We start from the raw sequence: 14585 nt of genomic DNA on the forward strand, positions 1-14585 counted from the left end.
GATCAAGAAATTAATAAGGAAAAAAAAATCTGAGTGCAGATTAACAAGAGACATAAAAACAGATTGTAAATGTTTCTATACCTATAGAAATAGGAAGAGATTAGAGAAAGGAAATGAGGGCCCTTTAGAGAGAGACAGTTGAAATTAAAATGGGGAATAGGGAAATCGCAGAGACATTAAACAAATGATTTGTCTCTGTCTTCATGGTAGAAAACACAAAAACATTCCAGAAATAGGAAACCAAGTGTCTAGTGAGAATGAGGAACTGAAAGAAATCAGTATAAGTAAAGAAATAGGAATGGAAAATTTAAAGGGAATAAGTGGCAACAAATCCCCTGGACCTGACAACCTTCATCATCAGGTTTTAAAAGAGGTAGCTGCAGAAATAGTGGATGCATTGGTTTTGATCTTCCAGAATTCCATAGATTCTATTGCAGTTCCCAAGGATTGAAAGGTAGCAAACATAACCTTGCTATTCGAGAAAGCAGAAAGAGAGAAAATGGGGAACTATCAACCAATTAGCCTCACATCAGTTGCAGGCAAAATGTTAGAATGTATTATTCGCGGAAATGGTAACAGGACACTTAGAAAATCATAATATGATTAAGCAGAGACAACATGGACTTTTGAAAGAGAAATCACGTTTAACAAATCTGTTGTAGTTTCTTGAGGATGTAACTAGTAAGGTGAATAAGGGGGAAGCAGCAGTTTATTTGGATTTTTAAGAAGCAAGAAGCATTTGATAAGGTGCCACACCAGAGGTTATGACACAGTTAGGACTCATGGGATTGAGTTAATATATTAGCATGGATTGAGATTGGTTAATGGACAGAAAGCAGACAGCAGGAATAAATGGGTCATTTTCAAGTTGGCAAGCTGTAACTAGTAGGGGAAAGTAGCTTGGGCTTCAGCTATTTACAATCGATAGAAATGGCTCAGATGAAGGCATTGAGTGTAATGTATGCAGGTTTGCTGATGATACAAAGTTAGGTGGGAAAGCAAGAAATGAGGAAGACAGAAAGAGGCTTCAGAGGGATACAGACAGGTTGGGTGGGTGAGTGGGTAAGAACATGGTAAATGGATTACAATACGGTGAAATGTGAAGTTATCCACTTTGATAAGAAAAATTTAAAAAAAACAATTTTTAAAATGTATTTTGAGAAACTGAGAAATGTTTGCATTCAGAGGGACCTGGGTGTTGTTACGACCAAGGTGGGAGTAATGCACTGTTAATTCAGTCCCACTGCTTCACAGGTCACAGCGTATTAGTAAAGTTTCCCATCTACCAGCAATTAGCCAAATTAAACACTTTATTTGTCCCCCCGAAGAAAGCACACAAAACCAGATTTCTTCAAACAACAAAATTAACTATTTATTAATAAACTAAATCTTAAACAATAATGGGATGAATCAATGCATATATATATAAAAAAAATCTTCTTATTCTTCCCAAGCCTCATGCACACACACATATATTCAAAAACCAGTTAACTGGGGAGAAAGAGTTTTTGGTGTTCAACTGTTTCTTCGAAATAATAAAATTGTTGCTGGTCTGGTAGGATATTTCGAAATCGGTGAGGTGGCCCAGAGTTGAAAAGTCAGAAGCCACTCAAAGTCTCTCCAGGCAAGTTTGTTGAGCAGTCTGTGATGAATAGACGGTCAAGGCAATTCGTCTACAGCAGGCGTCACACAGATCTTTCAGCAAAAGGTATAGCAACAGGTCTACTTAAATTTTAAAGTAGCAGTCTAGCAATAGTAGCTTTCTTGAGATTTCAGGATCTCCCAAAAAGCACGAGTAACAGGAATCACTCTTGAGGCAGAGATTTTTCAGAGACTGGAGGCAATAGGAATTTGCTACCTTTAACAATGCAGGGCTTCCTCTCAGCAAAGGAGCCTTTCTCCACAGACAGCAGCAACTCCTCTTTCTCTGGGTCTTCTCCTCTCCAGGTAGAACACAGACATAACTCAAATGTGGAATTTTGTTCTGCAAGAGATGCCTTCTTTTCAGGGAGAGGTCTTTTTCGAGTCTGCCAAAAAACACAAGTCCCAGCCAGTTTGTTCTGCCTCCTGCCTGCCCAGCACTGATCTTTCACAAAGCAAAGTGAAATTAAACTCTTAACAATGTCACGTGACCTATCATTTTCCTTGCTGTTGTTGCTTGGAAACAAGTTGCCTTGGAGACTGTGCCCCACTCAGTTCAGCATTCAATTTTCTCAGGCTTGCAAAACACAGAACTCCAAGTTTTTTCCTTTGTTAGAAGCAAAGCACATGTAACAGTGTCCTTGTATATGAATCACAGGAAGCTAACATCGAGGTACAGTGAGCAATTAGGAAAGCAAATAGTATGTTAGCTTTCGTTACAAAGGGATTGGGGTAGAAGAGTAAAGAAGTCTTACTACAATTATGCAGGACATTGGTGAGGCCCCACCTGGAGCAGTGTGTGCAATTTTGGTCTCCTTACTAAGGAAGGACATACCACCATTGAGGGAATGCAATGAAGGTTCACTAGTCTGGCTCCTGGGATTGTTGTATTTATTCATGGGCTGTGAGTGTTACTGAAATGGCCAGCATTTATTGCCTATCCCCAATTGCCCGAGAAGGTGGTTTTGAGCTATTTCCTTGAATATAACTGAGTGATTAGCCTGGCCATTTCATAGCGTAGTTAAGAGTCAACCACATTTCTGTGGGTCTGGAATCAACCAGATCGGGTAAGGACGGCAGATCTCCTTCCCTGAAGGAAATTAGTGAACCAGGTGGGTTTTTAGGACAATCCGTAGTTTCATGGTCACCAATATTGATCCTCGCTTTTTAATTGCAGTGGTGGGATTTGAATTCATGTCTCAACATCATTAGTCCAGGCCTCTGGATTACTAGTTCAATAACAGAACCACTATTGTACAGCACCCCCACTCTGCTCCATCTCCTCCTGTGAGGAGAGATTGAGTAGATTAGACCTATATTCCCTGGGGTTTAGAAGAAAGAGATGTGATCTGACTGAGACATAAATCCTTAAGGGACTTGGCAGGGTCGATGCTGAGAAAATGTTTCCCCTGTCTGGGCAATCTAGAACACCGGGTCACAGTCTCAGGATCAGGGATCAGACATTTAGGACTGAAATGAGGAGAAATTTCTTCACTGAAAGGGTTGTGAATCTTTGGAATTGTCTTCCCCAGGGAGCAGTGGATGCTCAGTCATTGAGTATATTTAAGACAGAGATTGATAGATTTCTGGGTACTGAGGGAATTAAGGGATATGGGGATAGTGCGGGAAGGTGGAGTTGAGATGATCAGCCATGATCTGGGTGAATGGCAGAGCAGGTTCGAAGGGCCAAATGGCCTCCTCCAGCTCCTATTTCTTATGTTCATTAAACCTCAGTCTGGTTCCTCTCGAGCTGCTGAGTGAGTGAATTAAATCTTTCTTGACAAATCACCAAGATACCAGATGACAAGTCATGACCGAAACATCATTTATTGGTTACAAATCACAACTTAGTTAAATCTGGACACACAGACACTTTATAAACATGTATAAACACATTTAAATGTAATCAGAGTTATCCAGCAGTTCAGCACTAATAGGGAGAGTATTTCACAAAACAAGTAACAAAGATTAACCAGACAACTCAGTGATTGACTGTAAATCAACACTAATGGATGCTGAGTATTAATTACAGCAGGGACCGGAGTCTGAGCTTATAAATTGGTGAGTTTACTTGAAGAGTAATTCCTTCACTATCTGACATGTTAACAGTTGTGAACAGCCTGTCTGTCCAACAGCTCCAGTCTACGAGTGCTAAGAAACACACAGAGCTTAAACAGCCTCATTCTTGAGCTAAAGAACAGACTTTCTCCTGTCAATATAGAGTTACAGGATTGGCCTGTGATCTGTTTATTGTTCATCTTTTGTTCAGTACATTTACTGAGTGGATTTAAATTGAAAATGAGGTTTGAAGACATGATGGTCTGTTCACACATGAATGAGAGATGCTGTGGGGCAGACGCTCAGTCCAAGAGGAGCAACTGACATCAGAAATAAACCTCAACCGTCAGAATGAACATGGTTCAGTCTGGATATGATTAACAGCAGCAACAGCAGAATCCAACCCCTGTAATTGTCTGTGAACTCGCTGGTGTCTCAGCAAATAGGATGGCCGAGTGAATCCCTTCCTGCACACGGAGCAGATGAATGACCTCTCCCCAATGTGAATGAACTGGTGTGACACCAGGTGGGATGACTGAGTAAATCTCTTTCCACATACGGAGCAGGTGAATGGCCGCTCCCCAGTGTGAACACGCTGGTGTATCAGCAGGGTGGATGAATGAGTGAAACCCTTCCCACAATCAGAGCAGGTGAATGGCCTCTCCCCAGTGTGAATTCGTTGGTGTTTCAGCAGGTTCCCTGACAGACAGAATCTCTTCCCACAATCAGAGCAGGTGAACGGCCGCTCCCCAGTGTGAACTCGCTGGTGTGTCAGTAGGGCGGATGAACGAATGAACCCCTTCCCACACTCAGTGCAGGTGAACGGCCTCTCCCCAGTGTGAATTCGGTGGTGTGTCAGTAGGGTGGATGAACGAGTGAATCCCTTCCCACAATCAGTACAGGTGAATGGCCTCTCCCCAGTGTGAATTCGCTGGTGTGTCTGCAGGTTTGATAACTGAGTGAATCCCTTCCCACACTCAGTGCAGGTGAATGGCCTCTCCCCAGTGTGAACTCGTTGGTGTGTGAGTAGGGAGGATGACTGAGTGAATCCCTTCCCACACTCAGTGCAGATGAACGGCCTCTCCTCAGTTTGACTGTGTCGATGAGTTTCCAGCTCAGACGTGCAATTTAATTCTTTCTCACGGTCCCCACATTTCCACAGCTTCTCCCCAGTGTGGCTACACTTGTGTCTCGACAGGCCAGCTGATCGGCTGAAGCCTCGTCCACACACAGAACACGTGTACGGTTTCTCCACACTTTTTGCTTCCATGATCAAAGGCCGATGATATTCAGATCCTGATGAATCGAGTGACTGTCACATCTTGAGGTGATGTTTGATTTTCCTGTCCGCAAATCCTCCCTTTCTAATACCCTGTAACATGAAGTTACAAAAGGAAAAAGGGAGTGAGAGAGAACCCACAAAAACACAAAGACAAGTTGTGAAATTGAGCTGAATGAATCTGGTAATTTGTGGGACCAGAACAGAGAGTGGGCGGGGTTTCAGGGACCCAGTGACCAGGAGAGAAAATCATTGACTCATTAATTTTATTCCCACTCTGCACACAGGGGCTGGAGAACTGAACCCAGCCACAGTAGAGGGAGGGAGAAAACTGGCAGAGGAGGAAAGAAATGGTGCCGATGGTGTCATGGGTTTGGATTTCAGCACAGGGAGGAGGGAGAGTGTGTGGGACTTCGATTTACAGCTTTGGGGGAACAAGAGAGGAATAAAATGTTCCATAGGATCTCGAATTGTCTGTTCTGAATTTCTATCCTGTACTGACAGTGATGACTTTTATTACCTCCTTTTACAGGGGATTAGGAGAGGATTTACACACATTGATTTGATGCTCACTCTGCACACAGGGGCTTTCACACCATCTCTCCTGAAGGTGCTGGGGTCACTGTTTACATCCCACTGAACTGTAAGAAAGAATATCTTATTAGATGATATTAAAGATAGTATTATATTATAATAATATAACGAGAGGCCGTTCACCTGCTCCATCTGTGGGAAGGAATTTAATCGATATCCAAAATGCTGAGACACCAGTGAGTTCACAAGTGACTGTAGCTGTTGCATTCTGTAATTATTGCTGCTGTTAATCACATCCAGGACTGAACCATATTCATTCTGACAGTGGGGTTTATATCTGCTGTGTTAATATTCTTTATAGCTGGGGTGGAGTTTAATATTCCAGCAACTGATTTGCTTTACTTTGTAACTTTTACTCTTCAAATAAAGTAGCTCCCTTTGGGCTATTCTCAGGGTTTTGTGGGATGAAACCAAACAGTGATTTACTTGTACTTTTGGCAATTTTGTATATTATATTCACTGCTCACAATGAGATCTGTTCTACATTGGGAAGACCAAACACAGATAGGGTGATCACTTTGAGAAACATCTCCATTCAGTCTGCAAGCATGTTCCTGAATTTCCAGTCACTTCCCATTTTAATTCTCCGTCCCACTCCCACTCTGACCTCTCTGTCCTCCGCCTCCTGCCCTGTTCCAATGAAGCTCAATGGGAGCTCGAGGAACAGGACTTGACAACCTTCCGGACTCAATGAGTTCAGCAGTTTCTGTAACAACAGACAGTTGTCAGGATCTGGAACGCTCCACCTAAAAAAGGTTGTTGAACCTGATTCTATCAGTCATTTTAAAAGGGAGTTGACAGGTATTTGAGAATGAGGAACTTACAGGCTTACAAACAACAAGTGGGTGTGTGGGACTAAGCACAACTGCTCTTTCAAAGGGCCAGCACAAGCACAAAGGGTTGAATGGCCTCCTTCTGTGCTGGAGGTTTCTATGATTCTAGGAGTTGGCCATTTAGCCCCTCGAGCCTGTTCCACCAGGCAATGAGATCATGGCTGATCTGTGATCTAACTCTATATACCTGACTTTGTCCCATTTCCATTAATACCTTTGGTTAACAAAGATCTATCAATGTCAGATTTAACATGAACATTGATCTCGCATCAACTGCTGTTTGTGGAAGAGAGTTAAAAATTTCTACCACATTTTGTGTGTAGAAATGTTTCTTAACTTCACTCCTGAAAGGTCTGGCTCTAACTTTTACTCTACGCCTCCTAGTTCGACACTCCAGAACATCCAGCCCATGGGCCAGAATCCAGCCTGCCAATGGTTTCCATCGGACCTGCCAAAACATTCAGTGACTGACAATGGTTACAGCTCCTTTACCAACATGGCGGAGACGCTGCCCTTTACCAAGATGACAGACAAGATTCAGTACCTGATATTTTGGCTCCATTAATAAGATGGCGGTGCCCGGGCTGAGCCGCTTCTCTGCCGGTGCTTCCCGCCCAAACTCCGTATCCAGTGCACCCTTCCCGGCTGTGAGCTCAGGACCCAGGCCAAGCACTGGCTCTGCCTGCGTATGTACTCAGCCTGGGCCTCAGGCTCTTCATCACCGTCTGAGGAGGCGCAGGCCCAACAGCAAGGTGCAGTGGTAACTGGGCCCTGGGAGCAGGCTGCCGTGGGTGACCGGGCCCCGGGAGCATCTGCCTTGGTGACCGGGCCCCGGGAGCAGGCTGCCTGGTGACCGGGCCCCGGGAGCAGGCTGCCGTGGTGACCGGGCCCCGGGAGCAGGCTGCCGTGGTGACCGGGCCCCGGGAGCAGGCTGCCGTGGTGACCGGGCCCCGGGAGCAGGCTGCCGTGGTGACCGGGCCCCGGGAGCAGGCTGCCGTGGTGACCGGGCCCCGGGAGCAGGCTGCCGTGGTGACCGGGCCCCGGAGCAGGCTGCCGTGGTGACCGGGCCCCGGGAGCAGGCTGCCGTGGTGACCGGGCCCTGGGAGCAGGCCGCCGTGGTGACCGGGCCCTGGGAGCAGGCCGCCGTGGTGACCGGGCCCTGGAGCGGAGCAGAGAGACCGACAGAGGCAGGCAGGCAGACAGGGAGCGAGAGAGAGATGGAGGCAGAGAGAAAGAGACCAGGGGGAGGGAGGGAAAGGGGGGGGGGGGGAGGGAGGGAGAGAGGGGGGGGGAGGGGGAGGGAGAGAGCGGGAGAGAGGGGGGGAGGGAGCGAGCGGGAGAGGGGGGAGGGAGCGAGCGGGAGAGGGGGGGGAGGGAGCGAGCGGGAGAGGGGGGGGAGGGAGCGAGCGGGAGAGGGGGGGGAGGGAGCGAGCGGGAGAGGGGGGGGAGGGAGCGAGCGGGAGAGGGGGGGGAGGGAGCGAGCGGGAGGGGGGGGAGGGAGAGAGCCAGAGGGGGGGAGGGAGAGAGCGAGAGGGGGGGAGGGAGAGAGCGAGAGGGGGGGAGGGAGAGAGCGAGAGGGGGGAGGGAGAGAGCGAGAGGGGGGAGGGAGAGAGCGAGAGGGGGGAGGGAGAGAGCGAGAGGGGGGAGGGAGAGAGCGAGAGGGGGGAGGGAGAGAGCGAGAGGGGGGAGGGAGAGAGCGAGAGGGGGAGGGAGAGAGCGAGAGGGGGGGAGGGAGAGAGCGAGAGGGGGGGAGGGAGAGAGCGAGAGGGGGGGAGGGAGAGAGCGAGAGGGGGGGAGGGAGAGAGCGAGAGGGGGGGAGGGAGAGAGCGAGAGGGGGGGAGGGAGAGAGCGAGAGGGGGGGAGGGAGAGAGCGAGAGGGGGGGAGGGAGGAGAGCGAGAGGGGGGAGGGAGAGAGCGAGAGGGGGAGGGAGAGTGCGCGGCAGAGAGAGAGGGGGAGGGAGAGAGGGGGAGGGAGAGAGGGGGAGGGAGAGAGTGAGAGGGAGAGCGAGAGGGGGAGGGAGAGAGAGAGTGCGCGGCAGAGAGAGAGGGGGAGGGAGTGAGCGAGAGGGGGAGGGAGGGAGTGAGCGAGAGGGGGAGGGAGGAGTGAGCGAGAGGGGGAGGGAGGGAGTGAGCGAGAGGGGGAGGGAGTGAGCGAGAGGGGAGGGATGTGAGCGAGAGGGGGAGGGAGTGAGCGAGAGGGGGAGGGAGTGAGCGAGAGGGGGAGGGAGTGAGCGAGAGGGGGAGGGAGTGAGCGAGAGGGGGAGGGAGTGAGCGAGAGGGGGAGGGAGTGAGCGAGAGGGGGAGGGAGTGAGCGAGAGGGGGAGGGAGAGAGAGAGGTGCGCGGCAGAGAGAGAGGGGGAGGGAGTGAGCGAGAGGGGGAGGGAGGGAGTGAGCGAGAGGGGGAGGGAGGGAGTGAGCGAGAGGGGGAGGGAGGAGTGAGCGAGAGGGGAGGGAGGGAGTGAGCGAGAGGGGGAGGGAGGGAGTGAGCGAGAGGGGGAGGGAGTGAGCGAGAGGGGGAGGGAGTGAGCGAGAGGGGGAGGGAGTGAGCGAGAGGGGGAGGGAAGTGAGCGAGAGGGGGAGGGAGTGAGCGAGAGGGGGAGGGAGTGAGCGAGAGGGGGAGGGAGTGAGCGAGAGGGGAGGGAGTGAGCGAGAGGGGGAGGGAGTGAGCGAGAGGGGGAGGGAGTGAGCGAGAGGGGGAGGGAGAGGGAGTGAGCGAGAGGGGGAGGGAGTGAGCGAGAGGGGGAGGGAGTGAGCGAGAGGGGGAGGGAGTGAGCGAGAGGGGGGAGGGAGTGAGCGAGAGGGGGAGGGAGTGAGCGAGAGGGGGAGGGATGTGAGCGGAGGGGGAGGGAGTGAGCGAGAGGGGGAGGGAGTGAGCGAGAGGGGGAGGGAGTGAGCGAGAGGGGGAGGGAGTGAGCGAGAGGGGAGGGAGTGAGCGAGAGGGGGAGGGAGTGAGCGAGAGGGGGAGGGAGTGTGAGCGAGAGGGGGAGGGAGTGAGCGAGAGGGGGAGGGAGTGAGCGAGAGGGGGAGGGAGTGAGCGAGAGGGGGAGGGAGTGAGCGAGAGGGGAGGGAGAGAGCGAGAGGGGGAGGGAGTGAGCGAGAGGGGGAGGGAGAGAGAGAGGGGGAGGGAGAGAGAGAGGGGAGGGAGAGAGAGAGGGCGCGGCAGAGAGAGAGAGCGAGAGCGTGCGGGAGAGACAAAGGGTGGGGGAGAGAGACAGAGAGAGAAAGGGAGAGAGAGAGAGCGGGAGAGAGCGAGCGTGGGGGGGGAAGAGAGAGAGAGAGAGAAAGTGCCGGGTGGGGGGGCGGGGGAGGGGGGAAAAGAGTGAGAGAGAGCGGGGGAGAGAGAGCGGGGAGAGAGAGAGAGCGAGAGCGGGGGAGAGAGAGAGAGGGGGAGAGAGAGAGAGCGAGAGCGGGGGAGAGAGAGAGAGCGAGAGCGAGAGCGGGGGAGAGAGAGAGAGCGAGAGCGAGAGCGGGGGAGAGAGCGAGAGCGAGAGCGAGAGCGGGGGAGAGAGCGAGAGCGAGAGCGGGGAGAGAGAGAGAGCGAGAGCGCGGGAGAGAGAGCGAGAGCGGGGGAGACGCAATGGTTAGCCCCGCAGCCTCACAGCTCCAGGCTTTGATTCTGGGTACTGCCTGTGCGGACTTTGCAAGTTCTCCCTGTGACCGCGTGGGTTTTCGCTGGGTGCTCCGGTTTCCTCCCACAGCCAAAGACTTGCAGGTTGAGAGGTAAATGGGCCATTGTAAATTGCCCCTAGCGGAGGTAGGTGGTAGGGAATATAGGGTGACTGAAGGGTTAGTATAAATGGGTGGTTGTTGGTTGGCACAGAATCGGTGGGCCCAAGGGCCTGTTTCAGTGCTGTATCTCCAAATAAAATAAATAGAGAGAGCAGGAGACAGGGAGAGTGTGAGATCAAGATCTCTCTTCACAAATGGAATCTATATGGAATTCTCTGCATCGCTACATCAAGTGTGCAGGTAGACAATGTCTACGACTGCAAGCAAAAACCATGCCAGGTTACTCACTAAATCAGTGTTCAACGTAATGTTGGGAAAGTAAGTTAATACATTAGTTTCCTCATTTAAAGCTTATTCACAAAAATGCACATTTTTGTTATTTTGATGACCAGTAAAATAAATTTGTAATACCTTTACCTTTCCGAAAGTTGCTCACCTCCGGCCCCCTATGTAGTACAAAATTTAGAATGTAGCCCCTCATGCGAAAAGTCTGGACACTCCTGATCTATACTATCAGTTCGAACATCCTGAAAATTTCCAGGTTGTGAGAAGGGAAAGAGAGACCTGGGGGTTCATATGTATAGATCATTGAAGGTGGCAGGACATATTGATAACAGTTAGCAAAGAATATGGGATCTTGGGCTTGATAAATAGAGGTATTGAGTGCAAAAGCTGGGAAGTTAAGGGAAACTTTTATAAAACTGTGGTTCAGCTACAACTAGCGTATTACATCCAGTTCTGATCATCACACTTTAGGAAGGATGAGAAGGTCCTTGAGAGGGTGTAGAGGAGATTTACCAGAATGGTTCCAGGGATGAGGGAATTTAGCTACAAGGTTAGGTTGGAGAAGCTGGGATTGTTCTCCTTGGAACGCCGGACTGGGAGCTTCTTATTGGGGGTGTTGAGGCCTACACCGGATATTTCTGAAGCCTCCCTGCACATCCGCCAGTTTCATTCCTCCCCTGCACTCGGCGATTTCTCACCCACTGAGGATCTGACACGACTGCTTCCGTCCAGCTCGAGCACCTTCACTGACTTTGATTCTGTGAGCAACTCGTGCAATAAAACAAAAGCAAAGTCCTGCAGATGCTGGAAATCTGAAATAAAAGGAGAAAATGCTGGAAATACTCAGCAGGTCTCTGTGAAGAGAGAAACATATTTAATGTTTCAGGCACATCAAACCGCCAGTGCCTGCAGCCTGGAACTCGGAGTGGGAGAGGGAGGAAGAATGAGGAGAGACAATATAGTCCAACATTCACAGCAACCTACAATCCACCGACATTACCGGGATAGGGAGACAGAGTTTAGAAACACTCAGCAACACAACTCCAGTAAAAGATCCCAGGAGGAAAAGGGGGATCAGTGTGTGTACCTGCCCTGATATCCCCCTCCCCAGGCCTGTCAGTCAAACCCCCCACTCCTCCCAGTCCACAGCTCAGCCTATCAGCTTCCTGCACCTTGAGCCAGCCCTGCCCAGGTGTGGCCCAGTCCAAGGGGAGTCTTTGTGGAACCAGGGAGTGGGGGAGGGGGGACCTCCTGCCCTGTGCTGTGTCCCAAATGGTTCCTCCCTCCCTCCCCTCCCCTCCCCCCCCCCCTCCCCTCCCCCCCCCCCCCTCCCCCAGGCCCCTTTATAACTTCCGAAGAAGGGTCACTGACCCGAAACGTTAACTCTGCTTCTCTTTCCACAGATGCTGCCAGACCTGCTGAGTGAATCCAGCATTTCTTGTTTTCGTTCCCTTTATAACTGAGCTCAGTTTCCCGCAGCTGCCGCCCGCTCGGTGCAAACGCAGGACCGGGAGTTTGTTATTGGTGGGGGGCGGGGGGAGGGGTTGAGGCCTACACCAGGTGTTTCTGAAGCTTCCCCGCCCACCAGCCGCCACTTACCGGCTGCAGAAGCGACTCACAAGCGTCTCTCCGCCTCCATCACTCACTCGTTCCAAACACTGGTCCACAATACGCCTGCGCACCCGGGACTTAACCTCTGACCTGTGAGCTCACAATGTCCGGGTGATTAACGGATTAACGGTTCCGAAGAAGGGTCACTGACCCGAAACGTTAACTCTGCTTCTCTTTCCACAGATGCTGCCAGACCTGCTGAGTGATTCCAGCATTTCTTGTTTTTGTTTCAGATTTCCAGCATCCGCAGTATTTTGCATTTATTATTATGATTAACGGCAGCTGCGGACCAATAGGAAGAGGGGGCGGGGCAGGAGGACAGATTCTGCGCAGTTCCTCCCTCATTTGCTTCTCTTTGAAAGCCCGAGGATGAATCCATCAGCATCCGGGACCTGTCAGCCCGCAGCTCCATTAGTTCCTTTTCATAAAACTGTCTCATTCCCTTTGAAATGTTTCAATTAAACCTGCCTCCACCACACTCTCAGACAGTGCATTCCACACATTAACCACTCGCTGGCTGGAAAAGTTTTTCCTCATGTTATTTTTGTTTCTTTTCCCAATTACTTTAAATCTGTTCCCTCTCGTCCTCGATCCTTTCACCAGTGGGAACAGTTTCTCTCCATCTACTCTGTTTGACCTGATGCCATGAGACATCATGGGGTCCGGAGCCCATGTTGAGGACGTCTCGGGCAACTCCCTCCTGACTGTATAACACTGTGCCGTCACCTCTGCTGGGTCTGTCCTGCTGGTGGGACACCTTGGGATGGTGATGGCAGTGTCTGGGACATTGTCTGTAAGGTATGATTCTCTGTCCAGACCTCTCATGATTTTGAATACCTCGACCAAATCACCTCTCAGCCTTCTCTCCAAGGAAAACAGCACACTTTTTCTTGATCGTAATCTCTACCTCTTTTATAATCCAGGGAGCTCTGGATTTATTTGCCCTACGTTTCCACTTCGAGGTAACATATGTTGACTGTGCCCGAACTATCATTTTTTGAAGGTAGCGCATTGTTCAGCTATCAGGTTTCCTGGCAACTCTTGAATCTCATTTATTCAGCCAGCTCCATTCTTACGCCATTGAAGTTGTCTTTCCCCAGTTAATTACTGTTTCTCTGGATTGTTCTTTGTCCTTTTCAATAGTCAGCCTACATCTTATGCCTTCTGGGGCAAAACAATGGCATGGTGATAATGTCACTGAACAAGTAATCCAGTGGCCCAGGCCAATGCCCTGGGGAGACAGGTTCAAATCCCTCCACGGCAGCTGGTGGCATTTGAATTCAATTAATTAATAAGTTCAATTAATTAACAGAAAACATCTGGAATTAAGAAAGCGAGTCGCAGTAATAGTGCCGCGAAACTATCATCGATTGTCGTAAAAACCCATCTGGTTCACTAATGTCCTTACCAGGTCTGGAATACATGTGACTCCAGACCCACAGCAATGTGGTTGGCTCTTAACTGCCCTCTGAAATGGCCGAGCAAGCCACTCAGTTGTCAAGGGCAATTAGGGATGGGCAGCAAAGGCTGGCCTTGCCAGCGATGCCCACATCCCATGAAAGAATAAAAATACAATCTCAGGGAGTGGATGTCAGGGTGGCTGGAAATGAGTAATTATGAGGTTGTCTGTTGCCTTCTTTAATCTTGACAAATATATGAATAGGAAGGGAATAGAGGGAATAAAAACAAGAAATGCTGCAACCACTCAGCAGGTCTGGCAGCATCTGTGGAAAGAGAAGCAGAGTTAACATTTCGGGTCAGTGACCCTTCTTTGGAACCTTAGGGTCACTGACCCGAAACGTTAACTCTGCTTCTCTTTTCACAGATGCTGCCAGACCTGCTGAGTGGTTCCAGCATTTCTTGTTTTTATTTCAGATTTCCAGCATCCGCAGTATTTTGCTTTTATTTTAGGGAAGAGAGGGATATGGGCCCCGGAAGTGCAGAAGGTTTTAGTTTAGGCAGGCATCAAGATCGGCGCAGGCTTGGAGGGCTGAATGGCCTGTTCCTGTGCTGCACTGTTCTTTGTTGATACAATGATCAATCTCCACTACTGATACTTGATCCACTTGGCCCACCTCATTCTCAAGAACCAGGTCCAGGAGTGCCTCCTTTCTCATTGGACGAGCAACATACTGCTGTGGAAAATTTTCCTTAACAACTCGAGGAACACTTGTCCCTCACTGCCCTTTACACTACTACTATCCCACTATATGTTTGAATAATTAAAGCTACCTGATAAATATTGCACCTCTCTGTAATTTCCTTGCATTTTTTTCCCTCCATGTTCTTCCCACTAGCTGGTGGCCTTGAGACAACACTGAGCAATGTAAATGCACCTTTTTTGTTCCTTCGTTCGAGCCAAATTGATTCTGTTCTGGACACCAATGGGACATCCGTTTTCTCCAACACTGCAATGTTTTCATTAATCAATACTCCACCACCCCTTTCCCTTTCCTGAACACCTTGTATCCAGGAATATTTAACACCCAGTCCTGCCCTTCTTTGAGTCATGTCTCTGTTCTCGCCACAAGATCATATTTCCACATGGCAATCTG

The 14585-nt window shown here is 50.0% G+C and overlaps 1 pseudogene; it reads right to left on the minus strand.

The window, feature by feature from the left end:
* Positions 1 to 5062, minus strand: part of LOC137348813 (zinc finger protein 721-like) — a 98558-nt pseudogene extending 93496 nt beyond the window's left edge.
* Between the last annotated feature and the right edge of the window lie 9523 nt (positions 5063 to 14585).

This window comes from Heterodontus francisci, chromosome 34, assembly GCF_036365525.1.
Source record: "Heterodontus francisci isolate sHetFra1 chromosome 34, sHetFra1.hap1, whole genome shotgun sequence".
Classification (NCBI taxonomy): domain Eukaryota; kingdom Metazoa; phylum Chordata; class Chondrichthyes; order Heterodontiformes; family Heterodontidae; genus Heterodontus; species Heterodontus francisci.